Here is an 11,456-nt window from a genome sequence, read left to right as displayed (position 1 = left end):
GCGTATTTGATTGTAATCGATCTATCAAACGATCATCTCGTACACGGGGTGGTTACACGTGTGTCTCCTGCAGAACATGGACTCCAGTTAATAGTTATAATTTGTCGGGTGCAAATCGACGGCGTCTCGGACACTTACGATAATAGTAATTATTCGACGTGTGCACCGGCCCTGTAGCAGTAGTCTACACACATTCACAAACCGGAATGAGAACAATATTATACAGTTTATATATATATTATAATATCATCGGCTCGCGATGGACGAGTTTTGGTCCGCATACCGACACCGTTGTTGCGTATATTCAGCGCCGTCCACTATTTTAATTGTTTCGACGCATCATATCGTTCGACGCGTTGCGATATACCTTTTGCGACGTTATAACACGGACGCTTTTTATTAAAAAAAAAAAAAAACCAAAAAACACTATTCCTATTTTGTTTAATATAAATTACAGTTCATGTAATACTAATGTGTCCATGACATTGCTTAAAAAGTTATTGTACGGGAGACGATTGAATTTGACGGTTTTATCATATTTATAGTCTAGTGGGTATAAGCTGCGACATATTTTGTACACGTAAGATTGCCGAATTTTCTAGTTCCGTGGGAAATACACATTTAATTGTACGGTTATAATATCTAAACCTATAATATTAAAAAAATTCCAACAGAATTAGTGTAATTTAAGAAACGACACAATATGACAATATAACAGTGCACGTAACTATTAATAGTAATAATGTGACCGTTGCTGATTTACTATATTATTTTGTAGAATGGATGGAAAAATATGACTATAATCAAAAAAAATATTTAATGATTATCTTTCATTTTTTTAACATAACAAAATCAGAATTAATTACAATTTTATAAAAGATTATAGTAGACATAAAATGTCATAAAACATACATAGTTTTCCGCAGTATACTTAATATTCTTTATTGAAATTTATTAACTATTGTGGAATTTTAATTTTTTATTTGATTTATTACAGGCGATATTTTGATCTTATTTTAAAATATTTTATATTTATTTGTGATCGAATCGATCAACAAATGATATTTTAATAGTTAATAAATATAGAAATTATTGTATACGACACAAATATATTTTTGAATAAGCAAATCCTTTAAAATACGTAAATAAAAAACAAAAAATTAAAATTAAATTAATTGTAAGATAACCGTTATCAAAGAGGTCTATTATAATATAATATTTGTCATCGATAGGTGTATAGTCTTTAATCTATACGTATTTTTATACTTTATAATTTAATTTAGCACTCGTCACTAACATTTCAAATTATAGATAATCAGTATCGATAATAATATTATAATGTACATATAACATACAATAATTGAATTCTATGAAATGAATATAGTAACTTTTCGAAGATAAATTAAATTTTCCCATATTTTACTAATAATTACTGGCTTTTTAATATTATCATTATTTTGACTGGATATATATTTTACACACCTATTTCGTGCGTGAAGGTCGTTAAAAATAAAGTTTTCTTAACAATCTCTTTATTTTAAACTATTATGAAAAAAAAACCTTACGATTATATTTTTTGTTGTATTATATTCTCAGTTTAGGAACCTCATACTTATAACGAATTTCGAGAGCCAAAATACATTTTAATACGTCTTGAATGCTTATATTATATTTTACATGATTTTAAACTTAAACTTTTAAAACACATTTTTTACGATTTAAATGTTATACAACGATTTTAAAAATATGTATCTATTTTTATAATGTCATCAGAAACATTTTATTTATATAAACTAAATTATTGTAATTAAAACACATATTTGGTGTTATAAAATATCATTTTATTTTATTTTGATTAAATTAGAACTGTTTTTTATCATCAAAAAAAAAAATTAGTATACATGAAAAAAATGTTGTTTGACGGGAATTTATGAAGAAATAAATTAGGTGGTAGTGCTTTCTCTATGACAAAACAACTTAGATTTCATTATATAATACGTCATGCTATTTTTCTAAAATTAAATAATACATTGAAAATCTGAAGTAATAATATATGAAATTAAGAAGACAAACTGTCCAATTGTGTACAAAAATAAATAATAAACTCTTCAATTATTATTTTAACAAAAAGACAATATTTCTTATCAATAAACTGTAAACCTTTAATTTATAATGTATCTTATTTTTTTAGAAAATTTAAGACAAAAAGGTGAAATATATAATTTACTGAAACAAAAAACTCCACAAGTTAACTGTTGTAGTCCGCATTGATAACATATTATCGCAAAATTCTGAATGAAATAATTTACTTCAAAAATCAAATATTTTGAATAGATTTTAAAATACCTATTCAGTTGTCACTTTTTTTATAGTTTTTTTTTCCGCGAGGAAATTTTAATGTTATAGTCTGTTAGTTAATCCATTAAATTAATAAATGTACTATTCGTTACATTTTCCCTAGTTTAACAATTAATTGAATTATTTTGATTCGATATTGGTTGTTTTTATTTTTACACCGTGAATAAATTCGAAGTAATAGTTAGTTTTGGTAATGTTTTTTGATCAAATTAATTATAAGTTACCTGATTTATTTTATTTTAGCGTACACTTTACAATAAATAAAACGTTCGTGAGTCTTGGAACTAGAAAATAAAAATAATTTCGTTGTCATTGAAACAGAGCACTATGCTGTTATTACAGATGGTAAAGACTTGGGTTTGAGAAAACAAGTTCAATGTTATAGAGTTACATTAGCAACAAAATGTACAAATAGTATATACATATAAATGTATATGTATCCTCTCGTTGAGGTTAACAATGCATGTTCAGGGTTATCATAATATTTTGTATGTACAAGAAAATGATTTAATGCTCATAAAATAGAAGTTTGTTTCCACTTAATTTATTGTTTAAAATTCGCCAGTAAATATGCTTCATACATATATATATATACTTAATGATACTATACTATATATTATAATATAGTTATATGGTTAAAATTGTTCATCATAAAAGATGTCAAATTTTTTACATTAACTCTAGCAGAGAAAAACGTATTGAATAATTGAAAACTAATTATAAAAATATTGTTATAGACCAAACCGGAGTGAGAACGTTTCGGATTCAAAATACAAATTGTGTACACATATAATTACTTGGAAAAAATATATCATGCACAAATTTCTCAGTTTTACACATTTAATTCGTAAATAATAACAATATAATTATATACTATATACATACTCAAGAATTTCTCCAGCCTGCAGTAACACACCTGTCTGATCGGTTTGATACGTCGAATGTATTCGTACAATCATAAATACGATGTGTGTGTGTGTGTTGTACGTACATATTTTAAATATAACATGTATAATATATATAATACAATATAATATAATATATATACTAATATTCGATGCTAATAATGTATAATTTACTTGTTTTCGGTTGTCTGGATTATCTCGCGTGCGACCAGTTATATTTCTATTATTAAAACTTATTTCATTCTTCGTATAGTAATAATAATAATAATAATAATAATAATAATAATAATAATAATAAATAAATAAATGAGCAAAATGTTTATGCATTACCTAGTGTGCAACCTTTTATAAACATCCCTATCGACATAATATTATACGAAAATACATAGTAATTACCATTGGGTGTGTATATTATGTGTGTAATAATAATTGATCCTGTCAGACGTCTGCGGCCTGAGCGAATTCCGGCCGGGCATTTTATATAATACAATACATAATGTATGTACATACATAAATATTAAATAATAATAAGTACGAGCGCGTGTTATAATCTGTATATACTGTATGTAGGTATATACATATGTTTTATATAAAAATCGGGGCAGGTGTTTATATACGATGCGAGGGAGGTCGAGCGTGTGTGCAGGAGAGTGGATACTGCAGCAGGATAGGAAGGTCCGTCCAGGTGATAAAGCCGATCGCGGCGGTCTGCTACACTTATTACTATCATCATCAGTTTTACTCCTCGTCCTGCTCCTTCTCCTCTTCATCACCCGGCAACGGTTATTACCGTACAGCTACTACCTTTACACTATTAAGAGTAGGTCTACTGCCTTCATGCCGAACTTATGTATTTATATATATACATATCTATGGTGGTGGCGGTGGGGTTAGCAGCTAAAGGGGTGACGGTTGTAGTGTCGGGGGTGGGAGGTGGAAACCGGTCTATTATTATTACACGTTAATCTGTATCTGGCACGTGGGCCATACAAACAAACCAAAATTCCGGCACCTGCTGTACACGACGGAACGCATACATATTATAAGCTTTATACGTATATAGCTTAACATTTTGTATGGGCGGAACGTTTTTCTTTCAACCTACTCGTGACACGCGGCTGCTGCGCTGCAATATACGATGGTGATCATTGTCAATCCAATTTTCAAGCCCTATATCGGAGGGATTCATGTTACACCGTAGCGTGCGCGAGGAGTGGATATAAAGTTTCCGTTAAATAATGTAATAAGCGAGTGATTGTGTGCGCCATTGTTTTTGTCCGAAATTAACGAACCAACAGCTGTTTATATCGTTTGCGATCGACCATATGTACTCGCAGACAGTCAATTTAATAATTTGGGATAAAAAAATGTTGAAGACCAAACCGTTTTAAAATTATGCGAATAATAATCTTGGACAGGCCTTACAAAAAATACCTTACCATTAAATGAACAGCTTTGTTTCAAATCGAAAATGATTGAAAAAATAACAGTATATTCAAATATTATAGTACATTGTAAATTTATATTCTCGTATTACGATAGACTTGACTATGTCATCATTACACGCCTTAATACATTTTTTTATTTATGAGTTAATATTATAACTTATAACAACACAATGTATTTTTGTGAATTAAATTTTTTAGAGTACATTAAAAAAAAATATTTTAGGCTATACATAATACCGGCTAAATACACCTATTCTATATACCTGATACTTAAGTTTCTAGACGTAATAAATTCATATACGTATGGCTAGTACTTACTACCTAACATACTCTTAGTAATGGCACAGTTAAAATTATAAAAATTTACTTAAACAGTTTTAAATAAAGAGTTATCAAATTTATATAGTTAAACAAATATGTAAATAAATATTTTATAGAAATAAATAAAAAATAAATAAATGCATAGACCAGAATATTATTATATTTGTAATGTATAGGATATATTTGTTATCTGTATATTGTTTCGGGTTATGTAATAAATAAAATATCATATCAAACTGACGGGTAAAGGTAACTCATTTTAATAAAAATCAATAAATATGACCACCCAAACGTTTAGTTGAAGTTTAACTTATTATAATTTAATATAGATTCTAATATATTAAAATGTTAAAACATGAATGAATATTAAACAATATTTAAATAATGATAAATAATTATATAATATTAATCATCTTAGATTAAATTATACATATACATAGCTATAATAAATAATGTGATTGAATATATATTTCAAAATATCTTGATAACAATTTAAAAAAATATCGTTTATTTTTAAACTGATAAAATAACATTTTATTAAATTTATTTTACATATTTATTGCTATGAACGGATGACATTTCATTATCAGTCTTAATAGTTTACAGAAATCGTGTAATGTAGGTACCTACAAAAACAATTGCAATTTTTTTTACTTAGTTTACAAAATATATTTATAAATATTTTTTTGTAAAAATAATTAAATCATATAATAACTACGATTAAAATATAATGAACTTTTAATTAGCTTTACATAGTATAAGTCTATTTTCTTGTTATACATTGTAGACAATTATGTTAAAACATTAGTTTATTAGTTATCTATATGATTTATATTGATCATTAATAGTTTTCTATTAATCGTATTGAACTATTTGCAAGAACGTAACGACACAGTTGAAAATGTATTTTCATTATCTGATTAATACTATTTAACTAAATTAAATGATCTCTCAACTAAAACAAATTAAATAAAAATATCTCTTTCATTGAATGGTATAAAATTTATACATTTTATAAATATATTTAATATATACGATTCTCATTGGAATTTCAAAATAGTTAAAATGACTTATATAAATTGTACAACATGTGTAGATCTATAAAAAATGTAGTTATGGGAAACTTAATTTGACCTCAAAATATTTTCATTATTTTATACATGCATATGTTTATTTTGAAATATGGTACTTAGAAAACAATTCAGTTAAAGTTGAGAATTACCTAACAACCTAGCTGACAAGTTCCATTTTTTCTCATGCACTTTGCGTGATCTAAATTTAAATTGGAATTCACCCCTAAAAAAATCACGGTATCCTGCAGACGTATTCCCTCACTGTTCATTACACATAATTTTTCATAAGTTTAGGTTAATTAATACTTACAATATTTACCTATTGTCAATATTAGTATTTATTAATTCACATTATATTACGGTTTTGAAGTTAATTATCATAAAAAAAAGTATAAGTTGTTTATTAGCGTTAGTCAACTACGTATAACTATGCAATGTGGATAATATGACTACAACGACGCGTTGTTTAGATTTTAAAGTTTATTGTTGTAAGATTATGTTATTATCACAGGTACACCTAACCGTAAAGTTTTTCTATGTATGTGGTCATATTTTTAAATCATTTTTTTTTCAAAACATTAAATTGATTAAATAAAATCGACTGTTAACATTCCAATACATAGAATATATAATTACTTAATGCTCAGATCGTAGTTATTTTAACCGGTAGTTCAACTTGATTAAGCCTTGGGCGTTTTGTTATTTTTTCAATTCCCACCATGAAATGATAAATATACCTATGATTTTTTCAACGTCTTTCGTTTTCAGGCGTAGATCTATTTTAAAGGTTTTCATTTTGTTACTTAATCTCCAAATAATATGTAACGTATTTGATATATCTCTAGCATAATATAATTATTCTATGGTTTTTCGATTCTTCTTTCCTATAATTATACATATCTCAGGCTATGTATACACACACAGCTGACCTATGTAATATAAACGAAGGAATTTCACCAAGACCGAGATATCGATCGGAATGCATTACATTTCTTGAAAAATAACGTTGTACGAAATATCGATGAATTTAATAGTTTATATTATTTTGAATTGTAAACGTATTACATCAGTCAATAATCAATAGGGTTGAGGGTGTGTTAATACACTGTTTTAGTGTACTGATAGTTCATATGATCCCATGCAGACGGTAAAAAATCGATCATGCTTAACAATTTATAATTAGATTTAAAACGAATACTGGTTATATTTGTATGTTCTTAACAGTTGATAGACATTTTTGTGCGGTATGCACTAACAACACTGTTAATCGTTTATTATTCATGTATAATGCAAATATATTATATTTACATCCTTCGAATCGTTCTGTTATTGTTCGTCAGAAAAGATAATCGAAAAACTCGACTCGAGTTTTATCCATGGACCTAGTATTTATTTGAATGTGTAGACATTTTCTGCAAATATTTTCATAAATATTAAATATATTAGTTCTCAGCTGTAAAAAAATTGTTGTTAAATTATAACAAGATAAATTAATGACATAGATTTTTTGCGGTATTTGTTTTCCGCAATTATAGATGTGACATTTTGTATTACGTACATAAATACATCAAAGATTCGATTATTTCAAATAGTCAAAAATTAAGTAAGCATAACTGCTATACTTGAACTTGTATAGGAGAAAATCTATTATTTTCATCTAATAAGATGATAATATATAAGATCATCGTAAAATTGGAAAGCAAATCTGATTCTTCAATTTTTATAAAACAAATAATTTAATCAAAATATTTACATACAATTAATTAGTACTTGATGTTTATTTTTCTACAAAAATTTTAGACGATTAATATTTTTCGATATATTTTATGTTATTAATCGTTTTAAACATGTTGGTACTTATTCCGTTACCGCTAATTTAGTTAAATAATACATGTTTAAGAATACATATGGACGAAAAAGAATAATTTATTTCGAACTCGAAGCCCGGAATATATGAATTCTGACTGTCCGCCCTCGGGTAAAATATGATTCGTTACATCACGTTTCGAACGTAAAACGCGAATGAAATCATGACACGTGTATACCGTTTACACTTTTAACATTACTCATCGGAAAACCATGGAATATCGTGGAAAAGTTAAATGACTGCCAGTTAGGGTTGTCATAAATTTATAAGGCGAAACCGGGACAATACAAACACATTATTGAGTAACATACTTTTTATATAACTTTTAATATATCGAGAGGACCAGTGGCGTACACAAGGAGGGTATGTAGCGGTCGGATTCCCCCTAGGCCTTTTTTTAAATGTTATAAAATAATGTTCTTAGTGTGAGGGCGTTAGAAACATAAAAAATATAATGATAAAATAAAAGTAATGATTTGTTTGCAAATGATCTCTCCCTCATACAAAAGCTATGTATACGCCACTGAATAGGACCTTTAATGGCCGGCAATATAATATTTAAAAACATTTTTCTAAAATAAAATACATTATATATTTATACGTGCAAATTAGAAATTATGTTTTTATTACATATTGTCAATCGATTACGATTAAAAATGTACTTTGAGATAAAATGGTGGAAATCAAAAATGAAACGGTACTACATCTCCTCTAAACGTCTAACCCGGGACATATGGGCGTCCCGAAAACATTTTTCGGACACCGGGACACAAAGTTCAAAACCGGTGATAATCCCGGTTTTCCGGGACGTATGACAGCAACCTTACTGCCCAGCGATGTCAACGGTTGCGGCAGCATCGAGACCGTCTGCTGCAGAAGTTCTGCGTTGCGGCAACGTTGTTTCTACACCGTTGGAATGCGTTCGTGTTTGCCGGCGCGTCCGATCCGCGCGCCGCCGACACGTCGCACGCGCTCGAACACACTTCGTGCTCGTACGGGTACGTTTACGGGTCGCGCACTGTTCACACGTGCGCGCTGGCTTCGACAGTACTTCCGTTGCGCCGGGGCACGCTCGTGCACGCGTATTTCGTAGACTTCGGCGAACAACAACGGGACCGACAACACCCCGTCATCGGAAACCGCATTACGGCCGTGCGCATCGTGTAATAACACGGTCGTTTATTATCGTAACCCTCGGAGAACAGTGTCCGATGTCGCACGTGTTCGTCACACACAAAGCGGTCGTCGCAGCACACGCGCGCACACACACGATCCGTCGCGTGTGTGTTTTGGCTATGCGTCGCGCGTACGCCGGACGGAAACCGATGTCGCCGTCGACAAAGGAGGATGCGTATCACGTGCTACCGAAACCGTCGTCACTGTTATACCGTACGCGCACACGCACACACACGTATATATCGTAGACAATTATATTATGTTTCACGATACGCGCACTGTATATATAGCACCGCAGCCGTGTCGCACGTCATCGGGGTCCCCGGATATCCGCGGTTTGGACTACCGGAAGTTGGGCGCACGGGAACGCATGATTCGTGATGTGTAAAGGTACGACGACGTGCGTACGGACGCCCGTATTTATTTTATTTACACGCGCATACGAGTGTACAGGGTAGCGCAGGACTGAACGTTGTCGTGGATCGTACGTATGTTGCATTCATGTATGTGTACGATATCAAAATTCAATCGTTTGAAAAAATAATACACTCGCAGCCCCCGCCGATACGTGACCGACAATAGTCTGCCTTAGTAGAACTTCGAGTCACGCAGGACGTGTGTTATGCATACCCCTCGTGTTTGAGTTGTAATAATTAGATATTCAAACTGTTCGTATTTCGATCCCGGTAGAATCGTGAAATAAAACATAGTTTCAAATCATATTTACCGCAACATGTGATGTACGAATAAACGTTTTCAGCGAAATCCGTCCTAGACGGACCCGCTAAATAATGAAAATCTGTTGTACACGGATGTTGGATCCGGTGCCAGATCATTAATACTATATTGCGGATGGATTGTGATGGATAAATCCGAAACTATTCTAAAACGTATTACTTGTTTGTTCCAGTGTAATTCCGTTTAGGGCAGTTTTCATGGTGTTATACATACAAAAAAAAAAAAAATCGATCAACTATCTTAAATGATGAAAAATAAAATCAGTAAGGTAAATTTCAACAACTCATTCCAATAATAATACTATTTATGCATAATATGATTAATATACGAGTATAAAAATAAATCGTCGTAATTGTTTAAAAACAAATAGTTCGTCTGAGGGAACATTTATTTTCACGGTACTATATTCTGAGTTATGCCACCTTGTATTGTACGCGCGTATATGTAAATCGTGATAGGCACACTGCATGTGACGAGGTAAGAAGAGAACTTCAGAGGGTCGCGCTACTAGCTATATGCGCGTTTCCTGTGTTATAAGTTATAATACGCGCGTCGTTTATGTGCAGCAGGTATGCGCAATTGGTGCCGCACAAAGACCTTTCGTTCATTTTCCTTCCTTTCGAGGGTTTTATTATTATTATTATTATGATTATTATTTCACTTCATTGCTGTACACCATTGTATTACTCTATTACGATACCCGTTAGTCGATTTTACACGATTTTTAATGAATTCCGTTAGGAATACGCCTTAACAGGATGTTGAGCAACCCTCCTTGTATACACGCGTGTACAACGGACTGTCAAGATTTTTAGCGCTTTTATTTTCTTGATTTCACCGGAAGTCGGTTTTAAAGGGTATAATAATTTTTATTCATATCGAATAACATCATGCCAAAGTGAACATTGTTCGTTATTAATGACACAAATTCATTATCACCGCATTGTGTGAAAAAGCTGTGTGAATATATTTCTGTTTAAAGCCATTGCAGATACCATGTGCAACACTTTTAACAAAATAGGTATCAGCGACATATCGTCATAATCATTTATTAACTTTCAAGCTTATATCAAATTTAAGATTTTATTATTTATCACAATGATGTATCAACATATCGGTTGTAACAACGATAAACGTTGGTCCTAAACATTTCTTTGTGGTACTATAATATACTATCAACAACAATGTGGAAATGATAAAATGTTATCGATAAAAGTTTGAATTAAATTATAGTAAACTCATGAAAATAAGACCATCGAATGGAAAATGATTCATTAAATACAAAATGTTTTAATGTTCAACTTCTGGTGTTTCAGATTTGTCGAGTTAATTTATTATTCACACATTATTGTTGATACTAATATTGAATGTATAATATGGTTATTTATTATTATATTTATAATTAATATCTATATTTCATCTTCGACTGCTAGTAGTAATATCTTTTGTATACGTGCATGCATGAATTACAAAGGTAAAAACATTAAAAATTGCTAATTTATATAACTAATAAAATTATTTAACTACATCTAAGATTTCACGCCATACTGACTCATTATACTTGACATTT

The 11,456-nt window shown here is 30.3% G+C and overlaps 1 protein-coding gene across 2 annotated transcripts in view; it reads right to left on the bottom strand.

The window, feature by feature from the left end:
• Positions 1-11,456, bottom strand: part of LOC112692664 (protein rhomboid-like) — an 87,830-nt gene that overhangs the window by 23,757 nt on the left and 52,617 nt on the right. The window lies entirely within an intron of this gene.

This window comes from Sipha flava, unplaced genomic scaffold (genome assembly GCF_003268045.1).
Source record: "Sipha flava isolate LNK unplaced genomic scaffold, YSA_version1 76_pilon_pilon, whole genome shotgun sequence".
NCBI classification, from domain to species: domain Eukaryota; kingdom Metazoa; phylum Arthropoda; class Insecta; order Hemiptera; family Aphididae; genus Sipha; species Sipha flava.
Note: the sequence above shows the minus strand (reverse complement) of the source record. Positions and strands in the feature narration are given on the sequence as shown.